At 45.0% G+C, this 15,201-nt stretch overlaps 1 protein-coding gene and 1 long non-coding RNA gene across 13 annotated transcripts in view; one reads left to right on the top strand and one right to left on the bottom strand.

The window, feature by feature from the left end:
* LOC127519399 (gastrula zinc finger protein XlCGF57.1-like) overlaps window positions 1-15,201 on the bottom strand; it is a 52,420-nt gene that overhangs the window by 12,329 nt on the left and 24,890 nt on the right. For 8 of the 12 annotated variants that reach the window (XM_051907098.1, XM_051907097.1, XM_051907095.1 and 5 more), the window contains exon 1: window positions 208-302. The exons of 3 other annotated variants lie outside the window; for them this stretch is intronic. The gene's annotated coding sequence lies outside the window, so the exon portion shown is untranslated. Of the gene's footprint in view, window positions 1-207; window positions 303-15,201 lie in introns of those variants that run through there. One more of the 12 variants, XM_051907101.1, reaches the window with a different exon arrangement.
* LOC127519427 (uncharacterized) overlaps window positions 1-15,201 on the top strand; it is a 34,597-nt gene that overhangs the window by 10,328 nt on the left and 9,068 nt on the right. The gene's annotated exons all lie outside the window — the stretch shown is intronic.

The following is a 15,201-nucleotide window of genomic DNA, read 5'->3' on the forward strand; positions in this document are numbered from 1 at the left end:
TGAATTCGTGTTAATGATAAACTGATGCACGATATAGGGCACGAAATGAGACGCACCTTTTCTGTTACTGTGTGAACGCGCTTTACTCACAGAATTTTTACTCACTTTACTTGCTTTTAATAATCAATTCACACAGCTTGTAAAACCAATAAAACTGCCTGAACGCACTATATATATTAGAAAAATTTGATGCTTAAAACCACAAACCTTTCTTCAGCCGATTCACAACAGACCCAGCATAGCGTGGCGCAGCCTTATGACGTCACATCGCCACACCAAAATAAAAGCCCTGGTCACAAAAGTGCATAGAAATTTAGGCTACATACAAAGACACATATAAGTAGAGACGTGAAATAGATGTTTAAATACACGCAATGATGTTAACAATATACAATACAGACAGACTGTTGACTGATTGTTTAATGTACAAGTTTAGATTAATTTCGTTTGGAAGGTCAAATCAGTCCACACTAACTGATGTAGAGCAGTGTTTCTCAAACTGTGGTACAGGTCACTCCTGGTATCCTTTTGTACACCATAACATTTAGAAAATCAGCCTCAGTTCTTAAAATAAGTTTGTGGGGAGATGTAAAACAGTTTTGAAGCTTGGGTAAATAAGCATTTATAAAGCAAAATGGCAACGCTTTAGATTACAGCCTGCAAAGTACTGCATAACAAATTTATGTACATTTCGGTAATTATAATGTACCTATAAAGAACTTACGAGTAAGAATAAGGGAACAACATGTAAAGTCTTTTGGGGAATAAAGGGGTAACAACCAGGAACATTAAATTATTTGGAAATATTTCAGTACAGAAACCCTAAAAGGCCATGCATTATTATTTTTTTCTTTCTTGTTTTCTCATGATCTTGACATAATAAAAGTTTCCCCCTTATCACAACTTAATTTTCTCATGACCTCGACCTTACATAAGTTGTGCTTTTTTCAGTTACTACTACGCTGATCAAAATGCTGTTGTAAAGATGCACAAATAAAGACAGATGAAAACAGAATACTATACAGTGACATCAACATTAGTTTTAATAAGCAATAGGTTTAGTATCACACCGAACGCTCGTGCAGTAGTGAAACTGTGATGAGTCATGCATCTATCAGTTGGAATGTAACGATAACAGATACACTTTAAAGCAAAATAATCATACTGATTCAAGCATTTAACATTTATAATTGGTAACACTTTACAATAAGGTTAATTATTTAAACATTAATTACTGTATAAACTAACATGAACTAACCATGAGCAATACATTTGTTACTGTATTTACTAATCTTCATTAACATTAATTAATGAAAATACAGTTGTTCATTGTTTGTTCATGTTAGTTCACAGTGCATTAACTAATGTTAACAAGATTTGTATTAGTAAACAACTAATACTTTGTATTAGTAAATGTTGAAATTAACATTAACAGAGATAAATAAATGCTGTATAAGTGCAGTTCATTTCTTAGTTCATGTTAACTAACGAACCTTATTGTAAAGTGTTACCAGTTAATCTGATCTCCCACACCTGTCGCTCGTTACCCTTACCCTATTTATTCCCAGCTGTGTCTACCTCTTGTCAGTTGATCACTATGTTGTGTCCAGTGTTGGGTGTAACGTGTTACTGTATTTAAATTACTTATCCACTGAAAAAGTAAAGTAAGGGATTACTGTTCATTTTTAGGTAATTTAATTACAGTTACTTATAATGTACTTGCGTTACATACTGTGTTTAACGGTTCTATATAAATCAACATTGAATTTAAAATCTAAATTTATCGTCTAAATATAAAAGTGAACGCTGCCTCTTTAAAATCATTAGCTGCAGTTGCACATGAGCAAAGAGTATAGAACCCAAGAGGCGACACTTTGATACTTTTGGGGTATCAGCCACTAGGTGGCGCTCCGGTAGCGCGGCCGCCGTTATGGGGTGAAAATACTAACTGGACCATAGAATCCTTCACATCTTATGCACCCAAAATCAGTGAATTTCACTGCCAAATCAGAAGCGCAAGAGAACAGTTTTTTAAATTAAGTCACCAGTAAATTGTATGGCTCCTACAGTAAATGTTGTATTGTCTTATATATGTTTTATTTTACCAGTTGTGGAATCCAACCATTCAACCATCTGAGGTAACGTAGTTAGCCTACTTTATTGAGTATTTCCATTTTATGCAACTTTACACATTTATTAATAGTAAATTAATACATTTAAGACCATCATGTTTGCAGCGAACAATATATTTCAGACTTAGTGGAGTAATAGTAATAATAATATCTTGGTCTGAATTAAAATAGGCTATATTGTACGTTTTAATGGATCACGCTACAAACATAATGATCTTATAATACATGATGCATTGCTGTGTCCGTTATCGCATAATTCCCACTTTTGGACACTTTTGCTTTAATTAGACAACACCGCAAAATCAAGCTGTTATATTCATATATTTATTGTCCAACATTCCCAATTTTTCTGATGCATGTCCTTAATTTAATTTCATATGTTGGTAATAATTCAGTGTTTATAAGCCTTTTAAAGAATTTTAACCCAAACTGACTGGGTTTCTAGAGAGCAAAGGTTTTGTGAAAAAAGTGGAAGACTTAAACACAAAGTGTGTAAAATAAACTGTTAAAAGGATTTGATGATCACTAGTGATAGTATTTTATTCTGTGTTGTCATCATTCAGGTTGGATTTCAGCTTTAATGTACATTTTTTATTAACAAAGCAGCTGATATTGCCATAGAAACTAGTGGACTGCCGACTCGCTTTCACCACAAAATGGTGGAAACGCAGGGCCGCTGCTGGGCGCCGGTGTTTCAATGGAACGTTCTATTGAGTGTCGCTTCTTGTTAATGTATATTCTTTGACGTGAGTTTGCGCCAGTTGGCTGCATTATTCGGGTTGTTAAGTCTGACGTATTGCTACAGCGCTTCCAGGTCTAAACGCTCTATCTCGTACCACAAGAAAACAACAAATGGAGCTAATATACACACAAGATGTGGTGTAATACTTCCAAAAAATTATAATCATAACCTTTATTTCCATTCCAAAATTCCAGATGGCCAGACAGTGATTCATCTTTTATAAGTCATTAAAATATTGATGTCTGTGACGCTCTGAGCACGGAGACTGTAGATTAAGTATTTTAAATGTATAAAATCTTTGAAATAAAAGGCATTCTCAAGTGAAACGAGTTGAGGCTTGGACCCAGAAAGACTTAACAAAAGTCTTAACACGACTTCAGACAGTCACTGTCTGAAGTGGAAGATGTCGGCAGAAGCGAGGGGCTGTTTAGCCAAATGGAAATATTCCAGTTACTTTACTTTTTTGACACAGGTAGATAAAAACATTACAGTAAAATGTAAGCTTTGTCCTGGAGAGAAAAAAAACCATCGCCCGCTGTCAATAGCACAAGTGAAGCACCTTACAAGGCAGCATCGACGAACACTTTTGAGTGATCCATGTTCATCGACAGATAACACTATGGCAACCCCTGTTAAGCAGGCAAAACTTGATTTTACATCAGCAGTGCAGAAAGTGTCTGAAGGTGAGCTTAAAAAAATGATTGCAGGCTACATAGTGGAAGAGATGCTACCGCTGCGTACTGTAGAATCTCTGTCTTTTAGGTGTATATTGAATAAAATACTGGTGTGTGGCAAAAAAGCAGCACCGCCTGATCGAAAAACGTTTTTGTCTTACTTAGATAAGTGTTACACCAACATGGAAACTGAGCTTAAAAGGACATTCGAGAGTTTGGAATTTCCACGACTGCCGACATTTGTTCGAGCTGTAACAAAAGACAGCACATTGGATTGATCCTTCTACTTTTGTACATGGACGTGCAGCATTAGCTTGTAGAAGAGTTAGAGGGAGACTCACTTATGATGTAATCGCCAATGAAATCGAGCAAGTCCATTCAGCCTATGGACTAAACTCTAAAGTGACAGCAACTGTGACGGACAACGGGTCCAATTTTGTCAAAGCCTTTAGAATGTCGAACAATCAGATTCTGATGAGGAGTCAGAGGAAGATGAAGAGGTGACGTTTGCTGATGTTGAGCAGATTCTCTCTACAGACTCTGATGACAGTTTTCTCTCCCTCCACACACAAGGTGTGCGTCACACACCGAACTTAATTTTTCATGATGTTGAGAAATGGCTCAAAGCAAATGAGTCCAAAATCATCTACAGAAGTGCTACTTCAAAGTGTTCTGCACTGTGGACAAAAGCCAACCGTTCCTCTGGCACTCTGGGACGAGCTTAGGATGACAGCATCTCTCCCTGATGTCATTGTTCAGGTAATCTGATATTTATACAGATTGTTTAGTTCTTGGTTTACCCGTAACAGTTTGAGAAACTGTTATCATGGTTTTCTTGTAGTTCTTCTTCACCATGAAGGGGGTGCTAGTGAGTTATATGCAGGTAGGAATAATTGCTGTTTAGTCAGAGAAGGAGTTAGTCTAGAGCATCAATAAATTATTTAAGTATGAATATGTAATTAGATATGTAAGTATATGTGAAAAATTAGAAAAGAGCAAAAACAAGGAAGAAATTGATTAAAATAAATCATGACTGCATAACAGCAAAAGTAGGTGGCGATATGCACACAGGATGCAACGCGCGAAAAAAAAAAAAAACTAACGAAGAAGAAGAAGGAGTTAGTCTGCTATGGAGAGGTAGGAATGGCCTACCTGATTTTGACTCACAATTCACTCTTGTTGAGCAAGTTTATCGCCCAGTACAAGGGCTTCATGGTATGTGACTACCGCTAAGAGGGTTAGCGTAGTACGCTAGTCCCGCATGGTTTGGCCTGCTCGAATGGCAGCATGGGGCCTTTAATGGTTTAACTCATGTTGGATCAACGCCGTGATACTGAAGTGCAGTAAATGCCTCAACCTGTGTAAATTCCTGTTAATGGACAACATTTGACAAAGATTACATACATATTTTTTGTCTTTGGGGACTCAACACAAACTGTGGATTATACTTTTTTGTGATTTTGCAAGACCTTCATCGTTTGGATTTCTGTCTGACTTCCTGCCTGTGGGATTCAGACATTGACTGTATGGGCTTCTCACCAACTTCTTCCAGATAAGAATTGTTGTTTCTCTATTGTTCACGTGTTTATATTTGGTGGTATTTACTGCACCTCTATTTTGCGAGACATTCAACTATTAATTCTGATGAATATATCTCTTTGCATATTTTTGAACTGCTTTGTGGGTTGTTTATTTTACATGCATAATAAAGCAGGAAGCCATTTTATGAGGTTTAATATGAACAAACAGAGTCCTTCCTAGTATAGATGTGTAGCCAAAGCTTTTGAATGACAGAGCGGAGGTTATATACCTGTCACGAATGTGGCTCCCTCAGCCCTTCCTCCGGACCGCCGGAGGGAGCCATCACCGGAATACTGATCAGTTCTCATTCGGACTACGTCTCCCATGGGCCCTCATTCCTGGGACTGATTGCACACACACCTGCACCACATCACACTCACACTATTTAAGACACACTCACACACACACACACATCGCGAAGTCTTGATTTGCCTTGGTGATCATTTCTGAGCGTTTTCCCGTGGACTGTTACCTGTTATCGTTTGGACTGTTTATTCTCTGTGACCCTTTGCTGCCTGCCCTGATCTTTGCCTGTTTCCTGGACTGTGATTGTTTGCTGCCTGCCCTGATCCTTGCCTGTACACTGACCCTGTTTGTCTGCCGCCTGCCTCGACCATTGCCTGTCCCAGTTTATGCCTCTGCCTTTGCCCTGTCTGCTCTGTAAGTTCTCTTAATAAACAGCTGCAAATGGATCCACATTCTGTCGACTCATCATTACAGAAGACTTCGCCAAACAGTGATCCAGCAGCCCTCATGCAGATTTCATCTGAACTAACTGCCCAGGCCAACCAGCTAGCGGTGCATCAACATCAACTTAACCGCTTGACTTCCCTTACCGAAGAGCTGGTGAAAACGCTCCAAGGCCTCCGATTCAGCCCTGCCGAAGCCGCCACGCCACCGCCCGCTGTTCCCGCCAATCCAGACTTCGTGGCCTCCCCTGCAGTCAATCCTCGCCTAGCGCTCCCAGAAAAATTCGACGGCACTCCCGCCAGATGTAAGGGGTTCCTTCTCCAATGCTCCCTGTTCATCAACCAGCAACCGTCTCTGTATCCCACCGAATCCAGTCGGATATCGTTTGTGTGTTCCCTGCTCACTGGCAAAGCACTGGATTGGGCCACCGCGGTGTGGAGAGATGACAGCCCCGTGTTCCCCACCTTCCAGGACTTCTTGCGAAGCTTTAAAGAAGTTTTCGAACATCCCGAAGGAGGCAAGAGCGCCGGCGACCAGTTACTGTCTCTCAGCCAAGGTAAACAAACAGCAGCTGAGTATGCGCTGAACTTTCGCACTCTCGCCGCTCAAACGAACTGGGTCGAGGACACATTAAAGCTGCTTTTCCGAAGGGGACTATCACTGGAATTACAAGCTGAACTCGCGTGCCGGGATGAGGGAAGCTCGCTCAACGCTTTCATCGAACTGGCCATTCACATTGATAATCTGCTACGTACCCGACGACCCGTTCGGCTATCCGCCTCAGCCGGACCCGCTCTGGAACCCATGCAACTCAGCTACACTCCGCTACTTCCCGAAGAGAGAGAAAGGAGACGACAACTACACCTGTGTCTCTATTGCGGCCAGGCTGGCCATGTCAAGATTAACTGCCCCGTACGACCTCAGTCCTCCAACCCCAAAGCGGTGAGTTCTCCACATCACTCTAACTCTTCCTCCAACTGCTTCAAAATTCCCATTCAGATTATCGTAAATGGCCAACGTCTATCCACTCACGCCCTGCTGGATTCTGGAGCCGCTGGGAACTTAATGTCAGATACATTCATCAAAGATCATAACATCTCTCTAACAGACTGTAATTCCCTGTTGACAGTGGAGGCGCTAGATGGGAAGCCCATCGGTGGAGGCAAAGTGGTCCATATCACTGACGAGCTCGCCTTGCAAGTAGGGGCCCTTCACCATGAACTCATCCGCTTCTATGTTATCCACTCACCCAATAACCCCGTGATCCTTGGTCTGCCCTGGCTCAGAACCCATAACCCACACGTTTCCTGGAAAGAAGGTCAGATTGTACAATGGGACGCTAACTGCCATGCAAACTGCTTGAAACAAATCACTCCTCTGCCAGTTCAAGCCGCTGCACTCCATGATTCTGACACTGAGAAACTTAACATACCCGAAGAATATTCCGATCTGGCTGTGGCCTTCAGTAAGAACAAGTCCACCGAACTACCTCCTCATCGTCCCGGGGACTGTGCCATCGACCTGTTGCCTGGAACCACACCTCCCAAGGGCAGGATCTTTCCCCTGTCACAACCCGAGTCAGCAGCAATGAAAGCCTACATCGAGGAGGAACTAGCTAAAGGATTTATCCGCCCGTCCACATCACCAGCAGCCTCAGGATTCTTCTTTGTCAAGAAAAAGGACGGCGGATTAAGACCCTGTATCGATTACTGTGGACTAAATGACATCACCATCAAGTTCCGGTATCCCTTGCCTCTAGTTCCTCCAGCCCTCGAACAACTCAGGCAGGCCGCATACTTTACCAAGTTGGACCTTCGCTGTGCGTACAACCTAATCCGCATCCGAGAAGGGGACGAATGGAAGACAGCCTTTTCCACAACCACTGGTCACTACGAGACCCTCGTCATGCCGTTCGGGCTAGCCAACAGTCCCTCTGTCTTCCAGTCCTTTATCAACGACGTCTTCCGTGACATGCTCAATCGCTGGGTCATAGTCTACATAGATGACATCCTCATCTACTCCAACTCTTTCAAGGAACATGTTCAGCATGTGCGGGCAGTGCTGCAGAGACTCATTCAACATAAACTATATGCAAAAGCTGAGAAATGTGAGTTTCACCAAACCTCCACCTCCTTTCTGGGTTACGTTATCAGCCGTGAGAGCGTGGCCATGGATGACAGTAAGGTGAGGGCGGTACTGGAATGGCCACAACCCCGCACATTGAAGGAATTACAACGGTTCTTGGGGTTTGCCAACTTCTACAGGCGGTTTATCCGGAACTTCAGCGGCGTTGCAGCCCCGTTAACGTCTATGACCAAGCGGCAGTCCTCACGCCTCATCTGGTCCTCCGAGGCAGTACAGGCTTTCCACGAGCTAAAGGAGCGCTTCACCACGGCACCCATCCTCCGTCATCCAGATCCCGAACTCCCTTTCATTGTAGAGGTGGACGCCTCCAGCACGGGCATTGGGGCCGTTCTTTCCCAGCGCCAAGGTAACCCAGAGAAAATGTACCCCTGTGCCTTTTATTCAAGAAAAATGTCGGCGGCAGAACGTAATTACGATGTGGGCAATCGGGAATTACTGGCCATGAAGGCAGCTCTGGAGGAGTGGCGGCACTGGCTGGAGGGAGCCAAACATCCGTTCACCATTCTCACTGACCATAAGAACCTGGAATATCCGCGTTCCGCCAAACGTCTAAACCCACGGCAAGCCAGATGGGCACTATTCTTCACACGCTTCCAGTTCTCCGTAACTTACAGACCGGGCTCCAAAAACACCAAGGCGGATGCACTTTCACGACAGCACGAGGAGGTGGAACGGACAGAGAACACAGAGAACGTAATCCCCGACACCTTACTGCTCGCTCCGGTTCAATGGGACATTATCACCTAGATAATTATCACACACGCCAACGAACAGACCACTCCTCCTCCTACATGCCCACCGGACCGCACTTACGTCCCACCACAGCTGCGAGACAGACTACTGCATCACGTCCATGACTTCCCAAGCTCAGGTCACCCGGGTGTCACAGCCACCTTCCACCTGCTACAAAACCGGTTCTGGTGGGATTCTATGCTATCCGACACCACCCGCTTCATCACCAACTGTTCACTCTGTCAAACCACCAAAGCATCTCATCAAGCGCCAGCCGGATTATTACAACCTGTTACCCATTCCTCAACATCCCTGGTCTCACATTGCCATTGATTTCGTCACTGATCTCCCAGAATCTCAGGGCCACACCACCATCCTCACAGTCATCGATCGTTTCTCTAAAGCATGCAGACTTATACCACTGGCCAAGCTACCCACAGCATTCGAAACAGCCGAACTTCTTTGCAATTATGTGTTCCGTTTCTATGGACTACCCGAGGACATTGTGTCAGACAGAGGCCCACAGTTCACATCTCGAGTCTGGTCATCCTTCTTCAAGAACCTCAACATCAACGTCAGCCTCACTTCAGGGTACCATCCAGAATCCAATGGCCAAACAGAGCGCATGAACCAAGAACTAACACGATTTCTACGCACCTACTGCCAACGCAATCAAACTGACTGGAGTCGTTACCTGCTCTGGGCGGAGTACGCCCAAAACTCTCTACAAAAACCTGCCACGGGTGTCACGCCCTTTCAATGCGTCCTGGGCTTTCAACCTCCACTATTTCCTTGGTCTGGGGAACCATCCAACCTACCGTCTGTCACTGAGTGGATGCAACGAAGCGAGGAAACCTGGGATCTAGCTCACCATCACCTACAACGTGCCGTAAGAAGGCAGGAGATGCAGGCCAATCGTCACCGACGCCCCAGTCCCCAGTACGCCGTGGGTCAATGGGTTTGGCTGTCCACTAGAGATCTCCGGCTAAGACTTCCATGCAGAAAACTCAGTCCCAGGTTTGTAGGGCCCTTTCAAATTACCAAACAAATAACTCCAGTATCATTTCGTTTAGATTTGCCTGCTAATTACCGTGTCTCTCCCACTTTTCATGTTTCGCTGTTGAAACCCTCCGGGGGCCCGAGAGGGGAGCCAGAGGGAGCCGAGGTCCGCTCCCCCCCACCCTTGATGATCGAAGGCGAGGAAGCCTATCAAGTACGAGAGCTGCTTGATTCCAGGCGCCGGGGTAGGAGACTACAGTACTTAGTCGACTGGGAGGGGTACGGCCCGGAGGAGCGATCCTGGGTCAGTGCAGATGATATCCTGGACCCCTCACTCACAGAGGAATTTCATCGGACGCATCCGGAGAGACCGGCCCCTCGACCACGTGGTAGACCCCGGCGTCTGCTTCCTCGCGTCTGGAGCCGCTCACAGGGGGGGGCTCTGTCACGAATGTGGCTCCCTCGGCCCTTCCTCCGGACCGCCGGAGGGTGCCATCACCGGAATACTGATCAGTTCTCATTCGGACTACGTCTCCCATGGGCCCTCATTCCTGGGACTGATTGCACACACACCTGCACCACATCACACTCACACTATTTAAGACACACTCACACACACACACACATCGCGAAGTCTTGATTTGCCTTGGTGATCATTTCTGAGCGTTTTCCCGTGGACTGTTACCTGTTATCGTTTGGACTGTTTATTCTCTGTGACCCTTTGCTGCCTGCCCTGATCTTTGCCTGTTTCCTGGACTGTGATTGTTTGCTGCCTGCCCTGATCCTTGCCTGTACACTGACCCTGTTTGTCTGCCGCCTGCCTCGACCATTGCCTGTCCCAGTTTATGCCTCTGCCTTTGCCCTGTCTGCTCTGTAAGTTCTCTTAATAAACAGCTGCAAATGGATCCACATTCTGTCGACTCATCATTACAATACCCATGGCTTAAATAATTTTTTTTTTTCTGTCATACTCTTGTATAATGTGAAGTGTCTGACGTATTTTATTTCCTCATAGGCAATCAAGATACGCTTTTCCTCTGTGATGGACAATAAAGAAGCTCTCCTGGCTGCAGTCACTTTGCCCAAATTTAAGTTACGCTGGATCAGAGAAGAAGAGAAAAAAGACACTGTTAGGGCAATGCTCATTACAGAGTGCCGTGGGTTGCCTCTTGAAGACCAACATCATAATGCTCAACATCACAACAAGCCTGCTGACTCCATTGATGACTTTTTTTCATTTGAGGAGGAGGACTGTGCCTACTCTGCTGAATCAGAGGTTGTGGAATATTTGAAATCTGCAGGGTCTTAGCTGGGTGTTCTTAGACGGTTTCCCATGATTAAAGCCATTTTACTGAGGTACAACACAGCCACACCACCAAGCGCACTAGTGGAAAGGCTTTTCAGCCTGGGTAATCTTGTGCTCACCCCCAGAAGGAACAGACTGTCAAGCAAACATTTTGAGAGGCTTACATTAATGAGATACAACCACTTTTTCAAAAATGAGGCAGTGCAGTCAGCTGAGCAGTAGAAATTAGTTTATTTTGTTGAAAAACATATGACAGCATACAGTATGCATGAAATATGGTGCTCATTGCTTTGAAAAATGTAATATTTACAGTTTGATATTTTGCAGAGTAGTTCTATTTTTTGTTATTCAGATATTTTGCAGAGGAATTCTGTCCATTAACTAAAGGTTACAGTGAATTAGAAATGAATTTATTTTGTTGAAACACATAATGTATGAGTAAGTATGAACATTAAGTATGAAATATATACTCATTATTTTGAAAGTAAATTTCATAAGTTCATAGCTTGTTTACAGCTTGATACATGTTTCACTTCTCTTAAAGGGATAGTTCACCCAAAAATGAAAATTTGATGTTTATCTGCTTACCCCCAGTGCATCCAAGATGTAGGTGACTTTGTTTCTTCAGTAGAACACAAATGATGGTTTTTACCTCCAACCGCTGCCGTCTTTTAGTCGTATAATGTGTGTCAATGGGAACTTCTTGTATAAGAGTAAATAAAACTTGCTTAGACAAATCTAAATGAAACCCTGCGGCTTGTGATGACACATTGATGTCCTAAGACATGAAACGATCGGTTTGTGCGAGAAAACGAACAGTATTTATATAATTTTTTACCTCTAAAACACCACTATGTCCAACTACCTTGAGCATCCGGTTAGTGAGGTCTGATCGCACTCTGACAATGGCAGTGATGTCTCGCACTCATTGAAGTATAAGCGCGAGACATCACTTAGGGGGGCTCAATACCATATCTCGGGACCTGGTGGTGATAGAGAGATGGGACCAAGCCCATTCAATCGGGAGTGGCCCAATTAGTATATGTACCAGATTTCAGATTCCTCTGTAGGACTAAAAATAGGGGGGGGCTCAATACCATATCTCGGCGCCTGGTGGCGCTAGAGCTCCCATGGGCAATTGTCTCCCCGCCCCCCAATTAGTATATATACCGAGTTTCAGCTCTCTAGGACCAATAGAAACCGAGATATAGAGAAGGGGCTCAACTCAGGGGGGGGCTCAAATTTGCATTTATCCCTATTACCCTAACCCTAACCCTCCGGTGTCCCCTTGGGTCTTTTTGGCCTTGGGGGGTGTGGGATGGGAGTGCGAATCGGGCCCAGACAGGCCCTTTGGGAGATGTGTGGCCCAGATAGGTCTAGCATCTCCTGGTTCGCCTCTGAGAATGGGGGGGATGGGGAGTTTTGATTGGAGGGATTAGAACTAGGGGGTTGTTTTACTAGTATAACTGCTTATTAGTTTATAATTAATTGACACTATTATGGTAGGATTTGGTCCCCTTTCTAATGGTGGGTCTATTGTTTTGTAGGCTCAGTGTTGAGATGTCGGCAGATCAGGACTTCAGAAAGGCTGTCAGGAGCATGTACCGGTTCCTGAAAGCATTTCATCATGCATATGCGCTTCAGGTCGCAGAGAGCCAAAATCGGCAGCCAGCTCAACTAGTGCAAATGGCAAACCAGATAGCGAAGGGAGTTCAGCCAGCACTCCCCAGCCTTAATACGGAGTGGTTGATCTTTGGAAATGCCAGAAATTGGCTGCACACGGGGGTGGATATCTTAAAGGATCATAATGGGGAGGCCTTGCAAGAAGCCAGGGCAGAATTATTGGAGGCTTCACATGTCCGTTGGGAAGAGGCATGGCAGGTGGTGATTAGATGGGCCCGCCACAACTTAAAGACCATCCGAGGGGCCATGATTAAGCGGGCTACAGCCACAGTTACGAGAATGATGACTGGGTCCAAGCAGGGAAGACACTGCATTGGTCAATCCAAGACCAGTGGAGGCACCGAGTCAGTCAACAGAGGCTAGGGTAGTACGTCTCAGTTCGGGGCCGCCCTCGATTCCGAAAAAAGGGGGTAAGGTCCAGATTAGACAAGAGAAGGGGGCACAGGACATAGGAGCTGCTCCAGATTCCCCCGAGCTGCCTGTGGTGCGTCAAAAAACTCCAAGCCGACAGGGGACCCCGGGGCCTACAGAGGGCCAAGCAGAGCCCAAGACTCGGGATGCAAGCTTTCTATGGTCTCAGTGACCTGAGGGGGACCTGCTCTTGTTGGGAGAGGAAGAGTTGGTGGAGCAAGCTGGTCCTAGTTCAGCCACAGTACTTGAAAAACCTTTAATGACCCCAAAACAGGTCCCTAAAGCCTCAGTGGTGCAAACTTCTCCCTCAGCCCCAAGGGAGCCTGGCACAGGCCTCCAGAAAGAGGTGCAGACGGTGGCCCGAAGTCTACACAGGAGGCATGAGCACGGGGGTGATAAATATAAAAACTGGGACCTGACACCAATTAGGCCAATTTTGATCTTTGGAAGTTCAAATTTGAGTCGAGTACCGAGCATTGCCAATGACAGGGTCGAGGTAGACTCTTATCCGGTTGCGAATTTGGCCCAGGCTTATCATATTATCAAACACAAAACACCGGTGTCGCTGGGGACCCAGCATGTGATCCTATCGTCTGGCCTTAATAATAGGGAACAGGGGAATCCCACTATCTTGGGCAAGAGTGTGGAACAATTACAGGGGGCGGCACGCCAGACTTTTCCCAACACGGTTATTCATTTCCCCCTGATTAACTACGATAAGACCCTGCCGGGTAAAGTAGTGGAGAACATCAAAACACTCAATAACATCTTTGAAAAGACTGGCCACAGTATTCCCCTTCTGCCATGGGAAGCATTCAAAACAGAGATGGATAAAATTCACTGGACAACTCCCACGGCAGAAGCGATGCTGAAACACTGGCTGGGGCATCTAAATTTACTGCAGGTGGGCCCTCGGGGCAGGGCCCTCTCTTGAACAATTCAGTTGTTAATTTAGCCCAAGTTTTTCAGTTGTCCCCGGCACAGTTTCAGTTGTTGGACAGGGAGTTATCTTTTGTTCCGTCATTTTTAGTTAGACCCTTTGATAGGGGAGCGGTTTTGGCTGATTTGGGTAATTTCCACAAAAGAATGAAAAGGGCAGTTTTCTTTGGGCCTACGTCAGATTCGTCTCAAGCCCGTCCATTTTGTGCAAGGTCGCATTGGGTTCCCCCTCCCCAAGCCTTGCCAGGAGAAATCTTTGATTTTTTTTATCTGAATTTTGAGAGTGTTCATGAGGTGGCCAAATGGGCACAGGCCCCGCCTCCTAATTTGTCAGCAAATGAGATTAAGGCCTTGGGCGAATTATCGCACAGGCGAGATATTGTTATCAAGCCGGCTGACAAGGGCAGCGCGGTAGTAATTATGGACAGACCAAAGTACGTACAGGAGGGCTTAAGGCAGTTAGGGGATGTTAATTTTTATTCAAAGCTACAAGCCCCTATTTTTCAAGATACAATTCCCCAGATACAGCAGATAGTGCTGGATTTAGTTCAAGAAGGTTTTATTTGCCAGTGACAGGCCAGGTATTTGGCGGGGGAATCCAATCCGAGGCTAAGGAGATTTTATTTGTTGCCGAAAGTCCATAAGCCCCGGGACAAATGGCCGACTCAGTTTATGCCCCCGGGTCACCCCATAGTCTCTGATTGTGGGAGCGAAAGTTATCGGGTGGCAGAGTTTATTGATTTTTATTTGAACCCTGTCTACTAAACATTTTAGTTATGTGAAGGACACTTATGATTTTTTAAGGAAGGTGAAGCAACTGCAGGTGCCGTCGGAGGCCTTTTTATTTTCGTTGGATGTAGATAGTCTCTACACAAATATTGATACTCCCCTTGGGTTGAAAGCAGTGCGGGACTGTTTTGAAAAATTTCCAGATGCCTCCAGGCCAGTTAAGGCAATACTGCAGCTTCTTGAGCTTAGTCTCACTAAGAATGACTTTGAGTTTGAGGGGGCCTTTTATTTACAAATCAAGGGCACGGCCATGGGGAAAAGGTTCGCGCCATCTTATGCAAACATCTATATGGCACAATGGGAGGAAACCCTTTTTCCCAAATGCCCCAAACTGCCACTTTGCTATCTCAGATTTCTGGATGATGTGTGGGGGGTATG

Source organism: Ctenopharyngodon idella, chromosome 9 (assembly GCF_019924925.1).
Source record: "Ctenopharyngodon idella isolate HZGC_01 chromosome 9, HZGC01, whole genome shotgun sequence".
Classification (NCBI taxonomy): Eukaryota; Metazoa; Chordata; class Actinopteri; order Cypriniformes; family Xenocyprididae; genus Ctenopharyngodon; species Ctenopharyngodon idella.